This window comes from Taudactylus pleione, unplaced genomic scaffold, assembly GCF_031769625.1.
Source record: "Taudactylus pleione unplaced genomic scaffold, aTauple2 ptg000010l, whole genome shotgun sequence".
Taxonomy (NCBI): Eukaryota; Metazoa; Chordata; class Amphibia; order Anura; family Myobatrachidae; genus Taudactylus; species Taudactylus pleione.
The window spans coordinates 7,898,715-7,922,261 of record NW_028284413.1 but is presented as its reverse complement, the minus strand read 5'-3'; positions in this window follow the sequence as shown (position 1 = coordinate 7,922,261).

Sequence of the window (23,547 nt, the reverse complement as noted above, 5' to 3'; positions counted from 1 at the left end):
GCATTCTTCATGATTCTAAAACAAATGAAGATGTTACAGAGATTAATTCATATTTTCTAGCAGTCTTTATGATCAAAAATCTCCCCATGTCCTCCTCCAGCTCAGCTCATGTGTTTCCTTATAAGATTGTTCATGATCTAAAATAAAGAGGTAGAGGTGATCTCCCAGGAGGTATTTCCTTGTCCATAGAATAAGATAAGATGGGAAGTAAAGGGGGGTTCCAGTGAATTCAATGTACTGTGGCATAAAAACTATTTACATTGTATATAGTGATGGTGGGAAAGAAATAAATTCTGAAATCATGATTAAATATCCACAAATGATGGAAAATATTGCACGGGGCTGGAACTGAGAACAATTGGACACTCACCTCAAGTCCATGCAGAGAAAATGGGTGGATTTAGGCCTGTACAAATTGTTGGTTATTCCACAATGAGGTCATAAGTGATGAACTAAATCCTGGGATTTAGGCATTACCTTAGCAATTATAACTAGATAGATGAGAAAAAGGGAGTTAAGTTGATGTCTCTTCTCACTTTTCTATGTGGGGAATTAAGTCATAGCAGACTAGTTGCATCAGTCTTGATGTCTTCCTAAGTTCTTATGTTGGGGATTGAATGCAGTAGGATGCACTGAATGAGATTAGTCAACCATTTTGTTTAAAAACATTGGGAACCCCATGTCATTCCTACTAAACTGGTTCTATAAGGCAAATGCAGATTGTAGTTTTTCTTGCAGATTATATAAATTTATTAGCTAGTTTTTAATGGAGTTTGAAGGTGTTATCTATGATTATAAGGGGATGTGTTTGAAATAATAAGATCATGTGTGGTGATACATTCATACTTAAAATGGTAATTCTATCTACTTAAGATGTTTAGACTTCAACATTTATTTATGACAACGGTCATAAATAAAACAATATTACATAAAAGGCTACAAAATGATTAAAAATAAATCTCTGGACCATACTATGTTATAGTAGCCATTGCTATAAAAACAAAATGTCTTGAAATGAATCAAAGCCAATTTAATCTAAGGCCTGTCCTCAGTAGTTATATAATGGTTTACTTCATTACTAAAATGTTTTCTAAATTTTAAGCAGTATGTTAAAAATAATACAATATTCTTCTACCTGTTAACCCACTAGATTGACAGCAATGTAGTACATCCCAAAAATGGGCAGTGCTGTTTCTATTTTCTATCCCACCCCTTTTTGTTAGCTAACCCAATCATTAAAAATGGCTGCAAATGATGGTGGATAGGATTGAGTCTAGAACAATAGAAACTCTGGTCTGCTTTGTTAAAGTATTTGCAAGAAAGTGAAGTAGGTGCAGCATCTCTATGACTAAATATACAGTACAAAGATATTTAATGTTTGGGACCACTGACAAAGAACAGGGGAGATAATGTTTTCACTTATTTCTTCATTTATTTTAAGGTTACCATTCTGGTCCATACCTGTATGAGCATATAGGTAAAAAATAGGTATTATAGAAAATGTGAAAAGCACTAATCTTTTGAATATCTTAATAAAGGCCCTTGTTGCCTATTTTAAAATGTGCCAAGATTAAAGTGTACAGCATGTACTATTGTAAGATATTGCTCCTATGTTTTCAAATAGTACCTGAAAAAGTGAAGGACCTAACAGCAGAGAATATCACCACCACTTCTGTATCTCTGATCTGGCTGCCACCTGATGGATATGCAAGTTCCTATATCATAGAAATACTGGGAAATTCAACATTCAGTGCAACAGTGTACACAACATTTACTACAGTTCAGAATCTTCTCCCTGGGAATTATTACACATTCCTGGTGTCTGCTCTTGTTGGAGGAGGAGTAAAAGGGGATAGTGCATTAGTAGCCAATTATACAAGTAAGTATCTATGGGAAGTGGTAAGTTGATATATTAAAAATCATTCATATTCTATTATAAGGTAAATATATGATGTTTGAATAATGTCACCAAACATACAATATAATGTCCTTATGACGATAGCTAGCATTATTGGGAGCTACTTAGAAATACTGTATAGAGTTGAGTGTCTTATAGACAAGGTACCAGTAATAATAAATATTCAGGGCATTCTTCATGACTCTAAAACAAATGAAGATGTTACAGAGATTAATTCATATTTTCTAGCAGTCTTTATGATCAAAAATCTCCCCATATCCTCCTCCAGCTCAGCTCATGTGTATCCTTATAAGATTGTTCATGATCTAAAATAAAGGGGTAGAGGTGATCCCCCAGGAGGTAGTTCCTTGTCCATAGAATAAGATAAGATGGGAAGTAAAGGGAGGTTCCAGTGAATTCAATGTACTGTGGCATAAAAAATATTTACATTGTATATAGTGATGGTGGGAAGGAACAAAAATCTGAAATCATGATTAAATATCCACAAATGATGGAAAATATTGCACGGGGCTAGAACTGTGAACAATTGAACACCACCTCAAGTCCATGTAGAGAAAATGGGTGGATTTAGGCCTGTAGAAATTGTTGGCTATTCCACAATGAGGTCATATGTGATGAACTAAATCCTCGGATTTAGGCATTACCTTAGCAATTATAACTAGATAGATGAGAAAAAGGGAGTTAAGTTGATGTCTCATCTCACTTTTCTATGTGGGGAATTAAGCCATAGCAGACTAGTTGCATCAGTCTTGATGTCTTCCTAAGTTCTTATGTTGGGGATTGAATGCAGTAGGATGCACTGAATGAGATTAGTCAACCATTTTGTTTAAAAACATTGGGAACCCCATGTCATTCCTACTAAACTGGTTCTATAAGGCAAATGCAGATTGTAGTTTTTCTTGCAGATTATATAAATTTATTAGCTAGTTGTTAATGGAGTTTGAAGGTGTTATCTGTGATTATAAGGGGATGTGTTTGAAATAATAAGATCATGTGTGGTGATACATTCATACTTAAAATGGTAATTCTATCTACTTAAGATGTTTAGACTTCAACATTTATTTATGACAACGGTCATAAATAAAACAATATTTCATAAAAGGCTACAAAATGATTAAAAATAAATCTCTGGACCATACTATCTTATAGTAGCCATTGCTATAAAAACAAAATGTCTTGAAATGAATCAAAGCCAAATTAATCTAAGGCCTGTCCTCAGTAGTTATATAATGGTTTACTTCATTACTAAAATGTTTTCTAAATTTTAAGCAGTATGTTAAAAATAATACAATATTCTTCTACCTGTTAACCCACTAGATTGACAGCAATGTAGTACATCCCAAAAATGGGCAGTGCTGTTTCTATTTTCTTTCCCACCCCTTTTTGTCAGCTAACCCAATCAGTAAAAATGGCTGCAAATGATGGTGGATAGGATTGAGTCTAGAACAATAGAAACTCTGGTCTGCTTTGTTAAAGTATTTGCAAGAAAGTGAAGTAGGTGCAGCATCTCTATGACTAAATATACAGTACAAAGATATTTAATGTTTGGGACCACTGACAAAGAACAGGGGAGATAATGTTTTCACTTATTTCTTAATTTATTTTATGGTTACCATTCTGGTCCATACCTGTATGAGCATATAGGTAAAAAATAGGTATTATAGAAAATGTGAAAAGCACTAATCTTTTGAATATCTTAATAAAGGCCCTTGTTGCCTATTTTAAAATGTGCCAAGATTAAAGTGTACAGCATGTACTATTGTAAGATATTGCTCCTATGTTTTCAAATAGTACCTGAAAAAGTGAAGGACCTAACAGCAGAGAATATCACCACCACTTCTGTATCTCTGATCTGGCTGCCACCTGATGGATATGCAAGTTCCTATATCATAGAAATCTTGGGAAATTCAACATTCAGTGCAACAGTGTACACAACATTTACTACAGTTCAGAATTTTCTCCCTGGGAATTATTACACATTCCTGGTGTCTGCTCTTGTTGGAGGAGGAGTAAAAGGGGATACTGCATTAGTAGCCAATTATACAAGTAAGTATCTATGGGAAGTGGTAAGTTGATGTATTAAAAATCATTCATATTCTATTATAAGGTAAATATATGATGTTTGAATAATGTCACCAAACATACAATATAATGTCCTTATGACGATAGCTAGCATTATTGGGAGCTACTTAGAAATACTGTATGGAGTTGAGTGTCTTATAGACAAGGTACCAGTGATAATAGATATTCAGGGCATTCTTCATGACTCTAAAACAAATGAAGATGTTACAGAGATTAATTCATATTTTCTAGCAGTCTTTATGATCAAAAATCTCCCCATGTCCTCCTCCAGCTCAGCTCAAGTGTATCCTTATAAGATTGTTCATGATCTAAAATAAAGGGGTAGAGGTGATCCCCCAGGAGGTAGTTCCTTGTCCATAGAATAAGATAAGATGGGAAGTAAAGGGGGGTTCCAGGAAATTTAATGTACTGTGGCATAAAAAATATTTACATTGTATATAGTGATGGTGGGAATGAACAAAATCTGAAATAATTAAATATCCACAAAAGATGGAAAATATTGCACGGGGCTAGAACTGTGAATAATTGAACACCACCTCAAGTCCATGTAGAGAAAATGGGAGGATTTAGGCCTGTAGAAATTGTTGGCTATTCCACAATGAGGTCATAAGTGATGAACTAAATCCTGGGATTTAGGCATTACCTTAGCAATTATAACTAGATAGATGAGAAAAAGCGAGTTAAGTTGATGTCTCATCTCACTTTTCTATGTGGGGAATTAAGCCATAGCAGACTAGTTGCATCAGTCTTGATGTCTTCCTAAGTTCTTATGTTGGGGATTGAATGCAGTAGGATGCACTGAATGAGATTAGTCAACCATTTTGTTTAAAAACATTGGGAACCCCATGTCATTCCTACTAAACTGGTTCTATAAGGCAAATGCAGATTGTAGTTTTTCTTGCAGATTATATAAATTTATTAGCTAGTTGTTAATGGAGTTTGAAAGTGTTATCTGTGATTATAAGGGGATGTGTTTGAAGTAATATGATAATGTGTGGTGATACATTCATACTTAAAATGGTAATTCTATCTACTTAAGATGTTTAGACTTCTACATTTATTTATGACAACAGTCCTAAATAAAGCAATATTTCATAAATGGCTACAATATGATTAAAAATAAATCTCTGGACCATACTATGTTATAGTAGCCATTGCTATAAAAACAAAATGTCTTGAAATGAATCAAAGCCAAATTAATCTAAGGCCTGTCCTCAGTAGTTATATAATGGTTTTCTTTATCACTAAAATGTTTTCTAAATTTTAAGCAGTATGTTAAAAATAATAAAATATTCTTCTACCTGTTAACCCACTAGATTGACAGCAATGTAGTACATCCCAAAAATGGGCAGTGCTGTTTCTATTTTCTATCCCACCCCTTTTTGTCAGCTAACCCAATCAGTAAAAATGGCTGCAAATGATGGTGGATAGGATTGAGTCTAGAACAATAGAAACTCTGGTCTGCTTTGTTAAAGTATTTGCAAGAAATTGAAGTAGGTGCAGCATCTCTATGACTAAATATACAGTACAAAGATATTTAATGTTTGGGACCACTGACAAAGAACAGGGGAGATAATGTTTTCACATATTTCTTCATTTATTTTAAGGTTACCATTCTGGTCCATACCTGTATGAGCATATAGGTAAAAAATAGGTATTATAGAAAATGTTAAAAGCACTAATCTTTTGAATATCTTAATAAAGGCCCTTGTTGCTATTTTAAAATGTGCCAAGATTAAAGTGTACAGCATGTACTATTGTAAGATATTGCTCTTATGTTTTCAAATAGTACCTGAAAAAGTGAAGGACCTAACAGCAGAGAATATCACCACCACTTCTGTATCTCTGATCTGGCTGCCACCTGATGGATATGCAAGTTCCTATATCATCGAAATCTTGGGAAATTCAACATTCAGTGCAACAGTGTACACAACATTTACTACAGTTCAGAATCTTCTCCCTGGGAATTATTACACATTCCTGGTGTCTGCTCTTGTTGGAGGAGGTGTAAAAGGGGATAGTGCATTAGTAGCCAATTATACAAGTAAGTATCTATGGGAAGTGGTATGTTGATGTATTAAAAATCATTCATATTCTATTATAAGGTAAATATATGATGTTTGAATAATGTCACCAAACATACAATATAATGTCCTTATGACGATAGCTAGCATTATTGGGAGCTACTTAGAAATACTGTATAGAGTTGAGTGTCTTATAGACAAGGTACCAGTGATAATAGATATTCAGGGCATTCTTCATGATTCTAAAACAAATGAAGATGTTACAGAGATTAATTCATATTTTCTAGCAGTCTTTATGATCAAAAATCTCCCCATGTCCTCCTCCAGCTCAGCTCATGTGTATCCTTATAAGATTGTTCATGATCTAAAATAAAGGGGTAGAGGTGATCCCCCAGGAGGTAGTTCCTTGTCCATAGAATAAGATAAGATGGGAAGTAAAGGGGGGTTCCAGTGAATTCAATGTACTGTGGCATAAAAAATATTTACATTGTATATAGTGATGGTGGGAAAGAACAAAAATCTGAAATCATGATTAAATATCCACAAATGATGGAAAATATTGCACGGGGCTAGAACTGTGAACAATTGAACACCACCTCAAGTCCATGTAGAGAAAATGGGTGGATTTAGGCCTGTAGAAATTGTTGGCTATTCCACAATGAGGTCATAAGTGATGAACTAAATCGTGGGATTTAGGCATTACCTTAGCAATTATAACTAGATAGATGAGAAAAATGGAGTTAAGTTGATGTCTCATCTCACTTTTCAATGTGGGGAATTAAGCCATAGCAAACTAGTTGCATCAGTCTTGATGTCTTCCTAAGTTCTTATGTTGGGGATTGAATGCAGTAGGATGCACTAAATGAGATTAGTCAACCATTTTGTTTAAAAACATTGGGAACCCCATGTCATTCCTACTAAACTGGTTCTATAAGGCATATTCAGATTGTAGTTTTTCTTGCAGATTATATAAATTTATTAGCCAGTTGTTAATGGAGTTTGAAGGTGTTATCTGTGATTATAAGGGGATGTGTTTGAAATAATATGATAATGTGTGGTGATACATTCATACTTAAAATGGTAATTCTATCTACTTAAGATGTTTAGACTTCTACATTTATTTATGACAACAGTCCTAAATAAAGCAATATTTCATAAATGGCTACAATATGATTAAAAATAAATCTCTCGACCATACTATATTATAGTAGCCATGGCTTTTAAAACAAAATGTCTTGAAATGAATCAAAGCCAAATTAATCTAAGGCCTATCCTCAGTAGTTATATAATGGTTTACTTCATTACTAAAATGTTTTCTAAATTTTAAGCAGTATGTTAAAAATAATAAAATATTCTTCTTCCTGTTAACCCACTAGATTGACAGAAATATAGTACATCCCAAAAATGGGCTGTGCTGTTTCTATTTTCTATCCCACCCCTTTTTGTCAGCTAACCCAAACAGTAAAAACTGCAGGAAATGATGATGGATAGGATTGAGTCTAGAACAAAAGAAAATCTGGTCTGCCTTTTTAAAGTATTTGCATGAAAATGAAGTTGGTGCAGCTGCTCTATGACTAAATACATAGTACAAAGATATTTAATGTTTGGGACCACTGACAAAGAACAGGGGAGATAATGTTTTCACTTATTTCTTAATTTATTTTAAGGTTACCATTCTGGTCCATACCTGTATGAGCATATAGGTAAAAAATAGGTATTATAGAAAATGTGAAAAGCACTAATCTTTTGAATATCTTAATAAAGGCCCTTGTTGCCTATTTTAAAATGTGCCAAGATTAAAGTGTACAGCATGTACTATTGTAAGATATTGCTCCTATGTTTTCAAATAGTACCTGAAAAAGTGAAGGACCTAACAGCAGAGAATATCACCACCACTTCTGTATCTCTGATCTGGCTGCCACCTGATGGATATGCAAGTTCCTATATCATAGAAATCTTGGGAAATTCAACATTCAGTGCAACAGTGTACACAACATTTACTACAGTTCAGAATCTTCTCCCTGGGAATTATTATACATTCCTGGTGTCTGCTCTTGTTGGAGGAGGAGTAAAAGGGGATAGTGCATTAGTAGCCAATTATACAAGTAAGTATCTATGGGAAGTGGTGGGTTTATGTATTAGAAATCATTCATATTCTATTATAAGGTAAATATATGATGTTTGAATAATGTCACCAAACATACAATCTAATGTCCTTATGATGATAGCTAGCATTATTGGGAGCTACTTTGAAATACTGTATAGATTTGAGTCTCTTATAGACAAAGTACCAATGATAATAGATATTCAGGGCATTCTTCATAATTCTAAATTAAATGAAGATATTATAAAGATTAAGTCAAATTTTCTACTAGTCTTCATGATCAAAAATCTCCCCATGTCCTTCTCCAGCTCAGCTCATGTAATTGTTCATGTTTTAAAATCAAGTGTAAGTTTCTTGTCTACAGAAAAAGTTAAGAGGTCAAATTAGAGGGGAGTCACAATGAGCTCATTGTACTGTGGCTTAAAATTGTTTAAATTGTATATAGTTTTATAAGGAATGTAGAAATTGCGGATTGGGTGAATCTGTTTTTTGTGTTTTATTTACATGTTTTTGCAAACTTTTTCTAATGATTTTTTAAAACTGGCAAAATGGTTAAAATTTGGGATGTGTGCTGGGCCATTTTTGCTGTTTTCGTTTTAATTAATTGTCCGGTTTTGGAATTGCTAAAATGGCGTGACTGATTTTGGTATTGAATTTTTCGTCAAAAATGCTAAAATCAAATATTTTGGGCCTTTTTTGTTCCTAGATTATTATTAACATCAATAGCATTAATTTCCAGTATTTTCCACTCAATTTTGACCACCTTACAGCTCACAATATTGTTCACCAATATAAGCCAAATGCTGACTGGCTAAACTAAGATACAGAGCATCGGCACAAATACACTGCAGTTATTTCTGTTTCAAAATGTTTTACAAATTAGTAATGTGATCAATCAGCCTTTTTGTTGAGCAGTTCCCCAAAATCTCTCTAACCATATAAACAGTGTACCATACCTGTGGGTTGGATACAGTACAGAATACAGTGTGGATTTCATACAGTGTGGGTCACATATAGTCCTGGTTACATACATTGCAGCATACAGTGTGGGTTAGATTCAGTGTGGGTTGCATACAATCCAGGTCGCATACAGTGCAGGATACAGTGTGAGTTGGATATAGCATGGGTCAGAAACAGTTAGGGTTACAGTGTAGGTCAAATACATTGTGGGTTGCATACAGTGCAGGTTGGATACATTAATAGTGCTCTTACTTTGACAAAGGGTGCCAGCATTGTCCTCAGTGCAGGAGTGCCTGCGTTGATTTCTGGCAGTGTCGGAATTTTGGGGTGTGGTGACGGTGTGGAAGTGTCAGCAGTGCAGGGATGCAGACTGTGTCCTCAGTGCAGGGTTGCTGGTGGTGTCGGCAGTTCAGGGGTGCTGGCGGTAGTGGTGGTGTCCTCAGTTTGGAGTACTGGCAGTATCGGCAGTACAGGAATGCTGGCAGTGTTCTCAATGCGGAAGTGCTGGCAGTGTTAGCAGTGCACTGGTACTGTTGACAGAGTCCTCAGTGTGGGGTTGCTGGTGGTGTTGGCAGTGTGGGGTTTCTGACGGTGTTGGCAGTGTGGGGGTGGAAGTGGTGTCCTCAGTGCAGGATTGCTGGCACTGTCAGCAGTGCAGAAGTGCTGGCAGTGATCTCAGTGTGGGAATGCTAGCAGTGGTTGCAGTGCAGGGATGCTGGCAGTGTCCTCAGTGCAGGGTTGCTGGTGGTGTCAGCAATCCAGGGCTGGTGGCGTTGTCCTTAGTGTGGAAGTGTCATCAATGCAGGTGTGCCGGCGATGTCCTCAGTGTGGGGTTGCTGGTGGTGTCAGCAGTCCAGGGGTGCAGTGGTGTCAGCACTGCGAGAAGGTGCCAGTGGTGTTGGCACTGCAGGTGGCAGTGTCCTCGGTGCAGTGGGGGCCCCGTTGAAGTCTATAGGGAGGTGCTGATTGGCCGAGAGCTGTGACAGAAGGCTCTCTCAGCCAATCAGTGGTCAGCACATTTATTTCAATGGGACTTTTGAATTTGTTGGCTAAGCCAAAACTGCAAGATCCGACAGCGGGATCTTGAGGTTTTTGCTCAGGTAGGGATCCTAGGCAAATGGGGAGATCTGAGATGTGGCTTGGGTCACCTCGAATCTCAGAGGTTTGTGCATGAAGAAATTCCAGGGAAAATTTTCATTTGCACCAATAAGTCATGGGTTAAAACAGTAAATATACGGACTATAGTGAAATTGCTTTGTAACTGAACAAATATTAATATGTTATGATCGTTCTACTGTGAACACCGGAGAAAAACAGGCAACTTCAAATGGAAATTAAAATAACAGAATGAAGGTGCACTGATCAATTACAAATATGTAGATCAGAAAATTGGAAAATATATTCTAATATATTAATGTAAAATAATAAAAATATATTATTAAAATGTATAAACTAAATAAAAATGACTGCAATAAAAACAAAAACATATATTGAAGTGTATACATAGTAGGGGTGTGCACCGGCCACTTTTCGTGTTTTGGTTTTGGATCTGGATCTTTCTTCGTGTTTTGGATCTGGATTGGTTTTACCAAAACCACCCTTCCGTGTTTTGGCTTCTGGGTTTTGTGTTTTGGATCTGTATTTTTTTGAAAAAAAAAGCATAAAAACAGCTAAAATCACAGAGTATTAATTCGTCCCCGCTGGAATCCACCACCAGAGGTCCCTCTGTACGTTATGGAGGCTGGTCTCCCTGGAAGAGTTGATAATTCATTTTTATGAACATCATCTTCTCCACATTTTGTGGAAGCAACCTCCTACGCCTTTTGCTGACAAGGTTCCCGGCTGCACTAAACACTCTTTCGGAGTACACACTGGAGGGGGGCAACTCCTGTAAAATAGAGCCAGTTTGTACAGGGGCCTCCAAATTGCCTCTTTTTCCTGCCAGTACAGGTACGGACTGTCTGACATGCCTACTTGGATGTTGTCACCGATGTAATCCACCACCATTCTGTGAATGGTGACAGTATTATATGCAGTGACAGTAGAAATGTCAGAAATTGTTGCCAGGTCCTTCAGTCCTCACCAGATGTCCAAACTTGGTCCTGCCTGCCCTGCATCACCACCAGCCGGTTGCTTAGGATTCCTAAGTTTTTTCCTGGCAGCCCCAGTTGCGGGAGAAAATGAAGAAGGAGCTATTGATGTGTCACGTTCCACTTCAGCTGACAGTGTTTTCATCAACAGGTCTTTGCACCTCTGCAGGCTTGTGTTGGCCAGAAAGAGAGACACCACATAGGCTTTAAACCTAGGATCGAGCATGGTGGCCAAAATGTAGTGGTCTGATTTCAACAGATTGACCACCCTGGAACCATGGCAAAGCGAATGAAGGACTTCATCCACAAGTCCCACATGCCAAGTGGAATCGCTCTGTCTTAGCTCCTCCTTCACTTTCTCCAGCTGCTTCTGCAAAAGCCTGATGAGGGGAATGACCTGACTCAAGCTGGCAGTGTCTGAACTGACTTCACGTGTGGCAAGTTCGAAGGGCTGGAGAACCTTGCACAACATGGAAATCATTCTCCACTGCGCTTGAGTCAGGTGCATACCCCCTTCTTTGCCTATGTCATAGGTGGATGTATAGGCTTGAATGGCCTTTTGCTGCTCCTCCATCCTCTGAAGCATATAGAGGGTTGAGTTCCACCTCTTCACAACCTCTTGCTTCAGGTGATGGTGGGGCAGGTTCAACAGTGTTTGCTGGCGCTCTAGTCTTCAGCACGCAGTCGCTGAATGGCGAAATTGGGCAGAAATTTTTCGGGCCACCCAAAGCATCTCCTGCACGCCCCTGTTGCTTTTCAGAAAGGTCTGCACCACTAAGTTTATTGTGTGAGCAAAACTGGGACGTGTTGGAATTTGCCCAGATGTAATGCCCGCACAATATTGGTGGTGTTGTCAGATATCACAAATCCCCAGGAGAGTCTAAGTGGGGTAAGCCACTGGGCGATGATTTCCCTCAGTTTCTCTAAGAGGTTGTCGGCGGTGTGCCTCTTACTGAAACTGGTGATACACAGCATAGCCTGCCTTGGAATGAGCCGGCGTTTCTGAGATGCTGCTACTGGTGATGCTGCTGTTGTTTCTGCATAAGGTTATACATCTACCCAGTGGGCTGTCACAGTCATATAGTCCTTAGACTGCCGTGTTCCACTTGTCCACATGTGCGTGGTTAAGTGGACATTGGGTACAACCGCATTTTTCAGGACACTGAGGACACTTTTTCTGACGTTTCTGTACAGTCTCGGTATCGCCTGCCTAGTGAAGTGGAATCTAGATGGGATTTGGAACCGGGGACACACTACCTCCATCAATTGTCTAAAACCCACTGCACTAATGGCGGATACCGGATGCACGTCTAATACCAACATAGCAGTCAAGGCCTCAGTTTTACGTTTTGCTTCAGGATGACTGTTGTCGTACTTCATCCTCCTCGCTAAGGACTGTTGGAGGGTCAATTGTTTAGTAAAAGTAGTGGTGTTCCTACTTCCTCTCTGGGATGATGAATGACTCCCAGCAGCAGCAACAGCAGCAGCGGCAGCAGTAGGCATAGCAATTCAGGATCCTCCGGAGGAATCCCGGATAGGAGAGTCAGTCATGCCAGTGACATGGCCTGCAGGACTACTTCCGATCCTGACTAAGGAGAAAATTGACGAGGAGGGAATTGACGGTGTGGTTTGCAGGCGCTTGGATACAACAGGACAATGGGATTTAGGTGTCCCTGGACGGCTTACGGTCTTAGCCTAAGTTTCTGAACTTGACAGTAACTTTTTATGAATGCGCTGCAGGTGCCATATAAGGGAGGATGTTCCTAGGTGGTTAATGTCCCTACCCCTACTTATTTCAACTTTTACATATGGTACATATGGCAAGACAGTTGTTGTCCGGATTTGGATAGAAATATTGCCAGACCAAAGAGGTGGAATGTTTGGTCTTCTGCCCAGGCATGACCGTGATGGGCTTTTTCATCCTACGGACAACTGTCTCCCCCAGAGCCTGATTTAAACAAACCACATCACCATCAGAATCCTCCTCACCAACTTCCTCCTCAGCACCAGCTACATCAGTATCCTCATCCTGTTGTACTTCAACAGTGACATCTTCAATTTGCATATCAGCAAGTGGACTGTGGGTGCTCCTTTCAGCACTTGCAGGGGGTGTGCAAATGGTGGAAAGAGCCACCTCTTCCCGTCCAGTGCTGGGAATGTCAGGCATCGCAACCACCACCACACTTGGACTCTCCTTGGGGATTTGTGATATCTTCTTAGAACGCACAGTTCTTTGCTGTGCTTTTGCCAGCTTAACTCATTTGATTTTTCTAGTGGGAGGAGGGTTTCCATCGTCATGTGAAGCTGAACCACTAGTCATGTACATAGGGAAAGAGCTTAGCTGTTCCTTGCCACTCCGTGTCGTAAATTACATATTGGCAAGTTTACTTTTCTCCTCAGATGATTTAAATGTTTTTTTAAGGTCATTTTCCTGAACTTTGTCATTTGGGATTGTATGTGCCCTCTACTAAGACATTGGGCATCGGCCTTGGCAGACGACGTTGATGGCATGTTATCATCTATGTCTTGACTAGTGGCAGCAGCTTCAGCACTAGGAGGAAGTGGTTCTTGATCCTTCCCTATTTTATTTTTATCAGAGAAAGTTTGATCCTCCATTTATGTTATATTGTTATATATACGTGCGGCTAAGGTGCACACAAACACAGAAAATATTTTTTTATTTTTGTTGGAGACTAGTGCACTTTGTGGGTTACTCCACTCTTTAAGAAATGAGCCAGCTGGCTCTTTACTTATGGGACACAGGTGCACGATTGGCACTGCTCCTTTGTTGATGCACGTGCAGCTACAGTGCACACAATTCAAAAAGACAGAAAAAAATAGAAGAATTTTTTATTCTTTGTGGAGCGCATTTTGAGGGTTACACCACCCTTTAACAAACAGATGCACGCTTGGCGCTGCTGCTTTGAGGATGCAGGTGCGGCAATACCTACACAATTCACAAAGACAGAAAAAAAATTATTTTTTATTCTTTGTGGAGCGCACTTTGAGGGTGCTGCTTTGAGGATGCATGTACAATGCAGACAATTCACAAACACAGAAGAGAATGTTTTATTTTTGTTGGAGTGCACTTTGGGGGTTACACCACCCTTTCACAGACAGATGCACACTTGGCGCTGCTGCTTTGAGGATGCACGTACAGTGCAGACAATTCACAATTACTGAAGAAAATATTTTATTTTTGTTGGAGTGCACTTTGGGGGTTACACCACCCTTTAACAGACAGATGCATGTTTGGCGCTGCTGCTCTGAGGATGTACGTACAGTGCAGACAATGCACAAACACAGAAGAAAATATTTTATATTTTTTGGAGTGCACTTTGGGGGTTACATCCCCCTTTAATGGACAAGCCAGCCGGCCCTTTACTTATGGGACACAGGCGCACGCTTGGCGCTGCTCCTTTGTTGATGCACGTGCAGCCACAGTGCACACAATTCACAAATACAGAAAATATTTTTTTTATTTGGTTTGGAGTGCACTTTGGGGGTTACAGCACCCTTTAATGGTCAAGCCAGCTGGCCCTTTACCTATGACACAGAGGCATGCTTGGGGCTACTTTGTTGATGCACGTGCGGCTACTGCGCACACAATTCACAAACACAAAAAATAATATTTTTAAATTTTTTTTGGAGTGCACTTTGGGGGTTTTTTATTTTTGCTGGAGAGTAGTGCAATTTGTGGGTTACACCACCCTTTAAGAAATGAGCCAGCTGGCCCTTTACTTATGGGACACAGGCACACGCTTGGCGCTGCTCCTTTGTTGATACACGTGCAGCCACAGTGCACACAATTCACAAACACAGAAAATATTTTTTTATTTGGTTTGGAGTGCACTTTGGGAGTTACAGCACCCTTTAACGGTCAAGCCATATGGCCCTTTACTTATGACACAGGCACACGCTTGGCGCTACTTTGTTGATGCACGTGCAGCTACTGCGCACACAATTCACAAACACAAAAAATATATTTATTTTTTTTGCACTTGGGGGGAGCACCCCTGATGGACAGAGCACCCCCTGGACAACACTACAGCACCCCTTTAGGACTGGGCACTGCACAGGACTTTAGAGTGGACACAGCCCCTATGGACAACTGACTGCACAACACAGTACAACCAGCCCCTATGGACTTTGGAGGAGTGGGCACAGCCCCTATGGACAACAGCAGCACAGAACAACACAGCCAGCCCCTATGGACTTTGGAGGAGTGGATACAGCCCCTATGGACAACAGCAGCACAGCACAACACAGCCAGCTCCTATGGACTTTGGAGGAGTGGACACAGCCCCTATGGACAACAGCAGCACAGCCCAACACAGCCAGCCCCTATGGACGTTGGAGGAGTGGACACAGCCCTTATGGACAACAACAGCACAGCACAGCACAACACTACACTGCACTACACTACACTACACAGCCCAGCCAGCCCTAACTCCCACCCTGCCTCTTCACTGTCCACAGCCAAGTGAGAAAATGGCACTGATGCTTATACCTTACATAGGATACAAAACCCGCGAGACCCGGAAGGCGGGATGATGACATTTTGCCTTGATTTCAGATCCGAGTCAGGCGGGAAAAGTCGAGCCTGACTCGGATCGGCCTCGGATCGGGGGGGCTCGGGGGGTTCGGATTTCAGGATTCCGAACCCGCTCACCCCTAATACATAGACATATATGTAATGGTGGCAGGGTGTGCAGTGCAAATTTACATCTGGGTCCAGGGGGTCCTACACTGTACGTCATGTATTCATAGATTTTATGACTGTTTATGTTTTAAAATCAAGCTGCAGAGATGATCCCCCCTGTCGGAGGTTTATTATCTATAGATACTACATATATAAATAGATAAGGGATAGTAAAGGGGGTCAGGGTGAAATATTTGTACCAAATTGTAAAAATGCTTAATTGAATATAGTGATAGTGGCAAAGAGTCAAATCTCAAATCTTGATTGAATTACCGCAAATTATGTTAAAAATCATACAGTATGGGGGCTTAATCAGTGAAGAATTAAACAGCCCCTTTATATCCATTCAGAAAAAGAAGATTGGTTTAGGCCTGTAGAAATTGGATATTATTATTCCTCCATGGGGTGATACAATTGAGTTAAATCCTAGGCTATAGGCATTAGCCGTTCACTTCCAACTAAACAGATGGCAAAATGGTAGGTACACAAGCATTTCTAAATTGCATTAATATTGATATTTACCTAGGTTTTTGTGGATTTGAATGCAGTAGGATGCACTGAGTGAGATTAGCCTACCTCTAATGTTCAAGAACATTGGGCACCTCATGTCATCCATCCTGAACTGGTTCCATAATACATATTCATGGAGATTCTTGATTTTCTTGCAGCCCATATAAGTTTAATAGTGAGTACTGTCATTGATGAAGTTTGAAGGTGTTTACCTATGATCATAAGGGGAGCTATCTGAAAATTTAGATGTTGTGTGGTGGTATATTCATATTTAAAATGGTTATTCTACCTACTCAGGATATTAAGGGGTCTATTTGCTAAGCAGTGTTATGAGACAGAGTTAAAAGTGATAAGTCTGTCATAAGGTGCCAGCCAATCAGCTCCCAACTGCCATCTCACAGGTTGTGTTTGAAAAATGACAGTTGGGAGCTGATTAGCTGGCACCTTATCACAGACTTATCACTTTTCACTCTGTCTCCTAACACTGCTTAGTAAATAGACCCCTTAGACTTCTGTCTTTAATTTATGATAAAAGTCCTAAACAAACAAATGTAATATTTGTGCAGCAGGGTGCACTGAGTGAGTTTCACACTATATGGTTTGAGAAAGTTGACATCCCCAAGTCCCCCCTCTTGAATGGGTTTTTAGAAATGTATAGATGTGGATTCAATGTTATCTTGTGGACCATATAAATTTAGTAACAAATTGTTCAAGGAGTTTGTATGTGTTAACTGAGATAATAAGCGGAGGTGATTGCAATAGGTAGAGCAGGCGTGCTAGTATATTCATTTTTAAAGTAGTAGTTCTCCCTGCCCAAGATATTTAGACTAATATCATTTATTTATGATAGAACTAAATAAATATATTTAATACAGGCTACTATATGATTGAAATAGAAGCTATGATCTATAACTAGGTTCTAGTAGCTATTGCTTTCAAGAAAGTTTCTTGAATTGCCCCATAGATAAATTAGTTTAGAACTGTCCTCATTCGTTATATAAGGGTTTATAAAGCTTACTAATTTTGAATGTTGTATATATTGTCCTGGTGCACAAATGTTTTAAAGAATCATTGCATATTGAAATGAACCGTTGCATGATTGCATTGTTTTATTAGTTGTTTTGCTGTGCACAGCATTTGCATTGCATTTAATAAATGTTTATGTTGTAAAATACCCCACAGTAATATTTTTATTTTGACTAGTGCCAGGACAATATATACAATATGTGAATTATTTATCTATACCAAAATAGAGCGAATCCGTGTTAAAACCTTGTCCAACAGGCAGCTTGCAAAATAAAGGAGCAGTGCTGGTTCCTAACATTCTCAATTAGGTTGATTGTTTTTACTTACTAATTTTGAATTAGTTTTTTAAACTTCATAAAATGTCTTTCTATCTGTGAATCCTTAAGTGATTGTTCATGTTATAAAATCAAGCAGTTGTACAGTAAATACTTATATGCCATTTATTAAGTATTAGATTGTAGATGTGAAATTTCAACTACACACGCTTGTCCTGGTCTGTGCTGGAGTAGTAGCCATGGCAGAGTGGATGGAGATAGAAAATGGATGTATTAGTATTGATGTCAATCCAGGTACGGGGGCTGCTTTTGCAATAAAAAATGGAGGAACCATGTCAGATATCTCCAATATTCACTGTCACTACTTTATATATTTGAGGACAGTTAATTTTATATACATGTTCAAACTTTTTCTAGAACATACTGTATGTCTGCAACTGATACTAATGAAAAATAATAAACATATTGTTTTCATATAAAATACCATCTTGTCTATAACAGTCTTTATGGTATAATTTCCTGAGAGTTTTTCTTTTAGTTATCACTTTGATTTGTATAGTTAATGGTTGTTAAATCTACATCTTTTAGATAAAGCAAGTTTAGATATTTTAATCCTGTATACTATACTTTTACTAATACTTACATTCCAACAATGTTGTTGCAGTCAGTGACCAAAGTAGGAATATATAAATTTCAATACAATGGCCAGGCACCACCTTAGGCCCCCAGTAGCTTTCAGGATTTTGATAATATGAGATTAATCCTGGGTTCCTGGCAGGTACAGGTCAATCTCTTTAGAATTTTATTTATCTATATGTGGCTTTTCTACAATGGGGAACCTTTGAAGAAAGTGTTCCGCCATGGGCAAATGATGAATTCAGCCAGTATTCACTATTCATGTAGGAGATCACATGGTCTGGTAGATGTCTGTTTGCATAGAGATATTATCATGTCATCATCATATAGCAGAGGTATCACCATATAATACAGAGTAATAGATTTTTTGGTGCAGAACAAAATGTGGTACCATTTGTATCAGGAATGTTTCTTAAAATTGATGCCTTAATGAAGATTAGTGTCCCTAAGCCTTTTCCTTCAAACTCTGCCAGTCCTGTGGGCCTGATTCAGACCCGAACGCAACTTGCAGATGGTCATTCTGAAAAAGGGGCCGGATATTTAAATTAAGCGCTCGCTCATTGCGGTCTGTTGATGCCTCTATGTCTGAATGAGCGAACAAAACATGCATTTGCTATTTTGAAAAAAACGCTCCCTGGCCACTCGCACCATACGTCATGTCCGCTATTTATTAGATTAATCGAGTACATCGAACGGCGTGTGAACTGCTCGCTATTCTTGTGTTAGCATTTTCCTACCGCAATCCTGCGAGCAGTTCAGGCTAAAAGACAACCAAGTGACGAGGTCAATGACGCTGCTTTGTTAATTATGCACACCCTTAAAACGCCCGTTATGACCGTTTGGCATGCCTGCGTTCAGATCTCCACTCCCCATTTTCAAGCACCTTCCCCTGTTACCACCCACAAACGCCTCATCCTGTCACTCAAATTAGCAGGCATTCGCTATTTTGCGAGCACACGAATTCCGGCCGCACTGACTGGTTCATGCATGCATATTACAACCCATACGCATGTGCAGATGTGCGAACATCGCTCGGAGCGAGCGAGCGGCCGCCTCTTACGAGCGGCTCTGAATCAGGCCCTGTGTCTCTCCAGTACTCCCCATTGTCGATCCAGCTCCAGCCAGCCCCAATCTGTCTCTCCAAACCTTTTGTCTTTCCAGCCCCCCCATTTATGTCCAGCTCCTGCCCTCTACTGTCTCTCCAGCTGCAGCCCCCCATGTCACTGCAACTTCCATGTCTTTCCAGCAAATCCCTCCAGTGTCTCTCCAGCTATAGCTATCCCACTTCTGTCTCCCAAGCCTCTGCGTCTCTCCATCCCCATTGTCTCTCTAGCTGCAGCCCCAGTGATTAACCAGACCCCTAGATACTCTCCAGCAACAGCCTACCAGGGTCTCTTCAGAGCCCCAGTGTCTCTCTATCTCCCCTATGTCTCTCCAGCAAAGCCCTTCATTGTCTCTGTAGCCAAAGTTAGCCCTCTTCTGTCCTCCAGGCCCCCATTATTTAACCAGCTGTAGCTTCAAGTGTCTCTCCAGCTCCCTTCTATCTCTCTAGATCCAGCCAGCCTCTTTTGTCTCTCCAGCCCTAGTGTCTCTCCAGCTCCAGCCCATAGACATTAATCTTCCTCTGCGTCTTCTGTCTGCTGCTCATTCTCTCTGAGCTGTGGCTGCTCTCCTTAATGATATGGCCCAGCATGCTCTCATGACATCATGCACACTGCTTCACATAAACATAAAAACTATTGAACCACACACTGTTGCAGGAAACTTCATAGGCTGCTGGCTCCCCAGATCTTCCAGTACATGCCTGTGCCCTGCTGATCACTGCAGAAGCATAGGCAACAGTGCCTTGGAGTGGCAGCTGGAAATTGTGGTATGTCATTCCACTATATACCACCCCATCTTGAGCATGGGAACCACTGGCTCACAGCAATATATATGATCACTTATTCAAAATGAATATATATTGCTTCGGGACCTGACTGACATATATTTTAAAATGTACTTTTTTGATGTATAAATTTAATTTTGTAATTACAGAACCTCTTGTGGTTGGGGATATCCAGATTGGGAATGTATCCATTAACACTGTAGATCTCAGCTGGCTTCCCCCATATAGCAATTACAGCCACTATCTTATTGAAGTGACAGGAGATATATTCATATCTATGGCAACAATTTTACAATCGCTGTCCATCCAAGGACTGACACCTGGAAACCAATATGCAATCAGGATCAGTGCTGTTAGTGGACCAAATGTGCAAAGTGATGCCACCGAAAGGTCAAGTACAACAAGTAAGTATAGACATAGAATTGAATACCTTTTTTAATCATCATCATTTTGTACATTCTATCCATATTTTGCTTTAACCAACAATGTGTATCACATACACATAAAATAAATATATATATTAATTATGATTTGCTGGATCTTTAGCTCCTTATGGTATGTTCAATTTGTTTTTGAAATTGTTGTATGTATATTTTCCACATTCAAAAATAAAGAGAATATATAAATAAACAAATAAGCTAATAAACATATATTCATGTACTCTTACAGAAATCCAGCAAGGGCATGATGGGAACTTTTTTGCTGTGTAGTTTATTTGCTTCACTTTGTGGGAGATTTTTCAAAGCTTCCAGAGAGATAAAGTGGAGAGAGATAAAGTACTAACCAATCAGCTTCTAACTATCATTTTACAGGCTTTGCTAGAAAAATGATAGTAAGGAGCAGATTGGTTGGTACTTTAACTCTCTCCACTTTATCACTCTGAAAGCTTTGATAAATCTCCCCCTAAGATTACTAGGCTGATTCCAAGTTGCCTGCTAGTTAATTTTTTGGACAGGCCTTGTGATTTGTCACACTGCTCATTCTCCGCAGCTGAGCTTAAGCATCGTTGTGCATCTATGAGTGATTCAAAGTTGTGCGCATCTCATCTGCATCTCCGCTTTAGGCTGAGTGGGTGTAACTGTGCTGCAAATAGTAATTTTCATATATAGAAGGATATGTTTGGGGTCATTCCTGGGCTTGTATGCGATTTGGTGTTGAAAATACATGAATTTAGATCTCTAAATTATATAGGGCTGGTGCAAATGCATGCTGATAATATTGATCACTACTTTTACAAATAGATGAATAGGACGGTGCTCTGCATACAGGAAAAGTTCCACCTTAATTTCTTGGCACGCAGTGGGGCCGGCTTGTTGGAAATTCTGAATCAGGCTTTATGTCTGCTACAAAGTTGATGACAGTATATCACACCAGTGTACTAGATGTGTATAACAGGCTTGCCTACCCTCCCGATTTGGCCGGGAGTCTCACGATTTTTGGGTGCTGCTCCCGGCCCCCCGGGAAGGCAGGCAAGCCTCCCGCAAGCCGCCATTCCTCCCTACCCCCAAGCAGAGTTACTAGGGAAACCCCCCACAGCGGGGAGGCCCAGTGACATGATTCGCGCTGAATCACGTCATCGTGGTCCCGCCCCTGGGCTTTACAATGCCGTTTACTTTACTGAAGTGATCTCGCGGCCACACCCCCGGCCCGCACTGGCCACGCCCCCGCAACAGCATTATTGTGCGGCCACCCCCCCCCTGTAAGCTGACATTCAGCCCCCTCCCGGAAGAAGGGAGCTGAATGTCGGCAAGTATGGTGTATAAGTTAAATGCTTGATGTTTTCTTAAAGTAATAATATTGTTGGAGTATACACTGTTTTAAAAATTATTATACAGTAGGATATATTTTTTTGTTTAGTTTACCCAAAATGGCAGTAGTATTTACTGTATAAGAATACATCCTGGAAACATCAGTTAAGTATACTGTATCTTTGTATTCTGAAGGAGGTATAGAAATCAGTCAGAGCCAAAGCTGAGGACACGACACAAACAGCAAATTATGTTAGGTATAGAAGTGGAAAAACAAAAACAAAACAAGGAATAGTAATACTAAATATAGAGGAAATGGTTCTTGTGGAGGTCAACAAGCAAATTACATTAATACTTATTTTAGCTCATAATACGGATGTGTCCTCACGTGTCTTTGATGCAGTCACGCCAAACAACCCCTCTTGGCGTGCCTGGTCCAGTGAGACTCTGCTTACACTGGGCATCTTTTTTGCAGAAAGTACCTTTAAATCACAATGTGATGTGACTAGAATGCACCAGGAGACTGTGCTTATTAATGTAATATGACACTTGTATATCTGTGTGTGACTGGGTCTTGCAATCAGCATGCAAAGTGCTACGATGCAGCAGCGTCAGAGAGAGAGAGAAAATGTCAGTTTAAAAAATATAGGACATCTAAGAAACATTGCCACACAGCAGCGCAGACCGGATGTCAGTTTAGTAAACAATAAAATTAACAATAAAAATAACAGTCAGAAATGCTTCAAATTGCACATAATGCAAAGAAAAGAGATGCAAGATGGAATTGTCCTTGGGCCTTCCCACCCACCCTTTGTTAAAGAGGACATGCACAGTTTAACAAACCAATCACTTCAGAGATAGGAATTGGCACAAAAAAAGCTAGCAATGGGTAGCTGACATTGCTGGCAATGATCTCTACATGCAAACTAGCTCTATGGAGGCAAGATGTCATCACTATTTTCTTCCTCATCCTCATCAGTGTGTACTTCATCTTCATACAATTTTAATTAATCCCCACTGGAATCCACCATTACAGGAGCTTCTGTACTTTGACATAATTACCAGTAAAGGTCTTCCTCATGGAATTTGTAGTTCATTTTGAAGAACATTATCTTTTCCACATTTTCAGGAAGAAGCCTCTTACGGCAATCACTGACAAAGTTCCCTGCTGTGTACTGGAGAATGGGCAGTTCAAGTAAAGCAAAGCCAGTTTGTACAAGGGCCTCCAAATTGCCTTTTTTTCCTGCCAGTAGTCAAATGGACTGTCTGACATGCCTAGAAGGATGCTATAATTAAAATCATCCTCAACCATTTTTTGAATTTTGAATGGTGACCATTTCAGATGGAGTCGCGGTAGTGGTGTCACTACTTTTAGGCAATTCTTTTAGATTTGACCAGGTGTCAAAATATTGGGTTGACTTATTTGCATCACCAGTTTGTTTCTTAGGAAAGCTGAGTGTTTTCCTGGTAGCTGTAGTTGCTGGAGAAACTAAAGGAAGAGACATCGCCATGTCACATTCCTGTCAGAATGCATCCTGGGATCAGCCTTTACTCACCGCTGTACTGGTATCTCTAGGCTCCAAG